Source organism: Abrus precatorius, unplaced genomic scaffold, assembly GCF_003935025.1.
Source record: "Abrus precatorius isolate BTA unplaced genomic scaffold, Abrus_2018 Scaffold1, whole genome shotgun sequence".
Taxonomy (NCBI): domain Eukaryota; kingdom Viridiplantae; phylum Streptophyta; class Magnoliopsida; order Fabales; family Fabaceae; genus Abrus; species Abrus precatorius.
In genome coordinates this window covers 1,682,166-1,689,253 of record NW_020874291.1, presented here as the reverse complement: position 1 = coordinate 1,689,253, position 7,088 = coordinate 1,682,166, and positions in this window count along the sequence as shown.

Here is a 7,088-nt window from a genome sequence, read left to right as displayed (position 1 = left end):
ATTATTAGAGAAGAGAAACACCGACACCATTAACAAAGGCGAACATGAATGGGAAGAACATTTTCTACATCAGTTATTATGAACAAACGATGTAGAAAATGCACTTTTTACATCGGTTATTATAAACAACCAATGTATTGGACTTTCTACATGTCTTGTATCTACATCAGTTGCACAGAATCAACGTAGAAAGCCTTTTTTAACCAATGTAAAAAGCTTTTTTTCCACCAGTGTTTGATCCAATTTTGGCAACAATTCAAAGATCTAATTTTCAATCCATTGTATGGTTAATTGAAGCTTTAGCTAGAACAGTGAGCCTATGAAATAACAGTTTGGGTCAACCAAAATTTCAAGCCATGACATAAGAAATGTAGACTTAAGTCAACGAGTTATCCTTTGCTAATTTGTATGGGTAAATCATGACCAAATTCTTTCCAAATCAACCAACAATTACAGTAATTACAAGTGAGGAAATCAGATTCAACAAACAAGGAATTAGAAACAAACTACGAAGTGTAAAATCTTAATAACTCAAAAAAGTGTTAAACATGCTTTTGAATTTTTAGGAAAATTTTTCACAAGGACAGAAAGCTTAAAGGGAACAACTCACAAAGCAAAATTACATGGCATGACCTTAAGGCAACTAACATAAATTGCAATAATAATAAATAACAAAATAAGAGTGTTACAATTCTAACTTATATATATATATTATGAGTGTACCTTGAGGCAAGCTTGTAAGATAAAATAATACCTTGGCTTCATTTTTCTACTATATTTAAATACTATTATAATACAAGGTACTCTTTTTTTAAATTATGCAATTACTTTCTATCTTGTCTCAACCATATAATTCACATGATGATAAGGGATTTATTGAAACAACCTAGTGTTTATGATCATTAATAAAGGAGAGTAGAATTAAGTACATGTTAGTGTTATTTGCTATTATGTGATTTTGTGATGTTAAGTTGTATTAATTTGGTATGATGTGAATGAAGAAAATAACATTCACCATATGAATTATTATGGTATGTAACACATTAAATCTTGAGAGATAAAAATGTAAAGTGATATTTGTAACACCCTTTTTTCATTATTCAGTAATTTATGTTCTGTGTAATATTAAGTAGTATTAGAGTGCATTTATAAGAGAGTATAGAGAATTTTTGGAAGAATTTTGGTGCACAAGATCTCACTTAAGTGAGGTAAATCTCGCCTAGGCGAGATTGAGCGTACAAGAATACAATATTATAGGGCTATCTCGCTCACGCAATATAATTCTCGCTCAAGTAAGATAAGATAATTTCAGCCCAACTATCATCTCGCCCAAACGAGAGTGATCTCACTCAGGCGAGCTAGGATCTCGCTCAAGTGAGATGAGTCATGTAACACTTTAAATTTAATTTCAAATATCAAATTTCAGAAAATGAGAGAAAATAAAATTTCATTCAAAACTAGTTTTTTTTTTTTCCATACATAGTTCATTAAAATATTCAGAATAAGGATATGTTACAACTTGTATCAAATCATTGCTACAGGATTGTACCGGATAGGATACTACTCGGTCTTACTTATAGAAAAAGGAAACCAAGTACCTATTCAGCCTACGAAGGACGGGTGCCTCTCAAGGCACATTAATTATAAATTAATAAGCAATTAAATCTATTTAGATAAAAAAACTAAGAATATTATCATCTTAATTATCAGGCTAAGAACAGGGCTGACTCACAAGGCCTATTAGCCCATAATATCTTCTATAAAAGAAAGGTAAGAGGTACAGGTAAATGGTTGACTTTTGAATATTAAATAACATTTATTGCTCAGAATCGAATCCTGATTTCATAATTGTAGTTCCTTTTGCACGTACATCCCCCCTTACGTCAGAAAGAGGAATCTAAATTTCAAGAGTTGCGTCAGCTGGAGCACCTACAGAGGAGTATCTAGAAGACTTGTGTATCCTTAACAGGAACAAGGATTAATTTAATTACATCAGAGTTCAGATAGATTTCTAATCTTATAGCAGTCTCATCCACCCCTTCACCGAGTTCAGTGTTGTCTTGGTCAAAAACTCTGATTTCTCTTCAAATCCAAGCTTGGACGTTGAATCTAAATGACTCTAATTAAGTTTTCTTTGGATTAAATTTCATTTTCTCTGATCGTTTTTGGTATTTTTTGTTTCTTATGAATATTTCTTGGTATTCAGGAGAACCTCCATAGTTAATCTTTGATCTTCTTTAGTATCTCTTTGTGAACTTGTCCTTGAGGTAAGCAGGGCTCTATTTTATCGTTATATTAGAGTATTTATTTTGTGCTCATTTTGAAATATCTATTGTGTGAATAATGGATGGAAAGATGCTTGTTTGATTGTTTAGAATGAATTGTGGTTAGATGCATTATACGATGAGTATTTAATGTGAAAATTGTGAAACTTGCTGAGTGATTATGTTGTAATTTTTATGAAATATGTCTAGATGAAATGATATTGATCTGAAGGATTTAATAATTATACTTACATTAAAAGGGCTATGAGTAGAATGGACTTTTAAACTCTAAAATTATAGTAATATAAATTTGAATAAATTATATTTGAGAATAACAAAAAATTATAGAAAGTAAATAAAATATTAAATTATAAGTTAATTAGTTATACAATCAACATGAACATTTATAAATTAATCCCATCATGCAGGCTGATTTATACTAAGTACATTAATGACATTCAATGAGTCATATTAATGTCTGTCTTATGAGTTCGCTATTATGTAACAACATTAATATTAACTATTAATGTATATTTGTCACATTTTAGTTATATATGAATGAAATTAAATTTTTATATACTTTTTACCACCTAATAAAATTATTGGTAGAATTTAATAAATATATACATAAATATAAATGTATGTATTTATATTTATGTATATTTGTTAATTAAAAAGAACAAAATAATTACACAAATAAAATAATAAATCTTATAAAATATTTAATATAAATTTTATTATTATTGTCTTATTATATATATACATATTCCATTAACACTATGGTTTATGGACGATATGAATTGACATTAGGGTATAGGGTTTATATGTTTTGCCATTAGGGTTTAGGGTATGTAGAGTACATTGACTTTAGGTTTTAGGGTATATACAGTGTACTGACTTTAATGCAATATATACAAAGATATAGTTAAGTTTTGACATGTTCTGAATAATTAGAGGAATGTTTTTAAATATTTATCATAATTGGTATTTAATTATCTTTGTTTAATTATGATTATAAACACAACAAATAGTTAATATATGTTAACAATGGATTTTTTTTAATCTTTATAAATAATACAGACCACCATCTTCCCATGTACATATTTCGTAACATATGTTATTAAATATCATGTTATTTATTATCATCATACCATCGATGTATTATGTATGCATTTTATTAAATCAAATTTTTGTTCATTGTACTCCTTACTTGTAATAATATATATGCCTTTGATCAACAAAATTCAAATTCACTAATAGAAAAATAATCAATCATTTTTTATGTGACATATCCTTCATTCGATGATTAAATATAATAGCAACATCTTTGGTTATACAAATGTTCGTCATTATTCCAACCATTAATATGCATACCATACATAATTTGAATAACTTAATTACATTGATTAAACTATTTTCAATTCAATTGATATCACATAATTTATTATCCTACATTTTGTTTTTGTACAATCATACAAATATAATAATTGATATTTAGAAATACACCAACCGTCAGCGTAGCAGGTTTCGGAATCAATCAAAATCGGCTCTATAGCCCAACTGCTGTAAAAGAGGCTAAAAGAATCCATAAATTACTTGTACATCGGTTGATTTGGATGACCAATACAATATACCATTACAAGATTTTTAGAAATAGACTTTTTCATTGGTAAGAGTAATATACACAATTTAATAATCGATATCAAACAATCAAAATCGGTTCTGTTGCACAACTGCTGTAAAAGAGGGCAATAGTAAATATAAAAAATTTGTATATCGGTTCAAATCGATGACCGATGTAATAAATATATACATTATTTAAAGGATGCAATAAAAAAATGTTTTGACTTCAGACAGTCATATACGCACTTTGATAATGAAATGAAAGCAAGCAGTCCATTTCGTCCATTACCATTTTTGGCACCTTTCTTCATATTACATGCTCTTTCATTTCTGCAGCGTAGATGCCCCCATCTTCGCAGATGAAAGGTAAAAGTGCAAAAAAACTAAAACATATCACTGTTAGATGTAAAGCTGAGGAAAGGATTCTGATACAATTTGACGTTTCAACGGGGAACCCATTAGGACCTAATGCGACCCAGTTCAAGAGTTATGTTGCACTTCTAGGTCGTACGAAGGTCAGTATACTCACAAAGGATTGGGATGCAGTAGACATGCGTCTGAAGGATCAAATTTAGAAAATTATCTTGGTAAATAAATATTGTCCATGTCGACTTTATTTCCTTCCAGCAATATGATTTTATAATTAGAAGGGGTTTAGACATTAAGGTGATTGTAATCACAACTGAAGCTAACTTACGACATTCCAAACACAAACAAATTAAGGAAGAAGTGGTTGTCATTTGCTAGGGAACGTTGGAGGGCCTTTAAGACCCAATTTACTTCAAGATATGTTTTTGGAAAGCTGAAAGATATCTCCCCCTACGAACGATATGATTTCATTGATGAGGACACCTGGCATAAGTTTGTCCAGGTTTGCGAAAACTGTTATATGTTACTTAGGGTTAATGTGTTGGGTTTAAAATCATATTCAAATGTATTGGGTAATTGCCTCAAATGTTGTTAATGTCATAGGAGAAAAGAAGATTGAGACAGTCAATTCAATCACACAATTGCTACCCCCACACCATGTCGCGTGGGGGATATGCCTTACTTGAGAAACGAATTTTAGAAGAGAAAGAAAGATTGGCTGAATCTATCACTAAATGTGAATCTTCAGTTATAGCTTCACATCCATCACCACCAACGCGTCATGAGAAGTGGAAGAAAATTGTTAGTTAAAATACAGTGTATTATAAATCCAACATGTTTTTTGCATTAGAAATTTATCATCTAAATTTGATTATATATTGTAGGATTCTTTAATGGAGCAAAGTTCACAGGGAACGTTTACACCTCATGGACATCGTGACATTTTGTCCACTGCTATTGGAAGACCAGAGCACCCTGGTCGTGTCCGTGCTGCTGGTTGGGGTGTTGGCATTAAAAAGTATTTTGGTCCATTACAAAATAGACAGGTGGTTACACCAGACCAATTAGAGGAAATTCGACAACAGATTACAGAACAACTGAGAGTTGAAATAAGGCAAGAACTTGCATCGTTACAGCTTTCCCAATGAGAAAATGCAAACTTTTCAGCACCTGTTCCTCAACCATCTGGACTTGAAGACCCTGTCAGCACAAAAGGTAGTTGTGCGCCAATTGACGTTTGTGGGGACAATGCTTCTCCATCGAACGTTTTAGCAGAAAGTCCTCCCACAGATGTACAAAAACGTCATTCTCAGGTATTATATTATATTAATTTGAACCCAATGTTTGATAATGCATATGTAAAATAATATTGTCAAATATTTAATAGGGTGACGATGAAATTGTAAAAGAATTTGATAATGTTTTGCAACATGCCAAACAAGATATACTTGAACGCTTATGTATATTCGCCATGAAGATTGGAAAACAACCTTTGCAAATTCAATTGGAACCTGAGATAAGTGGATATTCATCATCAATCCCATTATACTTGACACAAAAGGACATGATGGAGGTTACAATGAGTGAGGAGATGATTTGCATCTCTGTCATTCAAGTGCGGTTAAAGTAATGTTATCTTAATTTGAAGAAAAGGTTTAATATTATGTCAAACAAGCAATGGTTGTGATATAATATTAATTTATGGTCATATGCCGATTTTGTAGGTATTTACACCACCTTTCGACCATAGCTATGGTAAGTCATTTGTATGGCTTCATTGACCCTCTTCAAATTCAGACATTAGGGAACAAGCAAGAATTAATCAAGAAATATATTGAAACGGCAATGATTGAAGGAAGGAAGTGTTGCTACCTTGCACCTTATCATTATGGGTAAGTAAATCTTCAATATATTACACAAATATAATTGTAAAATTAATTGGGTTATTACTTCTTACCTGTTTTTGTAGGAGCCATTGGTAATTGTTCATATTTTGTCCCAAAATAAACGAAGTGGTTTTCCTCTGCTCGTTATGGAATAAACCCAAAAAAGAGATCAAATCCATTATTGATGTGTAAGTAAATGAATATGCATGAAGTCACATTGTCAATAACATTAACTTTCTGGGTAACATATACGCATTATTTTCATCCTTATAGATGTATGCAAGCAACATTTCTCAAATACAACAATGGTGTCAACAACAGAAAAACTACATGGATCTTTCCACAGGTGCGTAAATTGTAATTTTCTCCTATCTCAAATTCATTGTTCCAATACAGAATTACTGATATCATCTGTTTAAAACACATAATGTCATAATTTTATTGTAGTCACACAAACAACAAGGGAGCTGGGAGTGTGGATATTACGTCATGAAACATATGCTCACTGTGACACTAAAATTTTGATTTAAAAATTTTGATTTTAAAAAAACAAAAATCTGAATTTTAATATTACAAAAGAAGAATGGAATCAAAAGGTTTTAAAGAAAAAACAAAAATTTGTCTTAATAAAATAGAAAATTTTCAGAATTAATTTTTAAAAAGAAAATAGAATATGACAAATAATCAAACTCTTGAACCAATATTACTTTATACATAAAAAAGAAAAAATTCAGAATTTTTGGACTTTTGTGAAAACCCTAGCAATAAAAGGAAAGAAGAACCATGGAGCAAAGACGACATCAAAAGGAGGCTAAAATTTTTTTTGAGAGGAGGCATTCTTAAACTTGGAGAGAAAAAGAGAAAATATAGAGAAAAGAAGGTTAGTGGAAAGGAGGAAGAACAAGAGGCAAGCAAAAATTTTCAAGAACATCAAGTAAGCTTCATC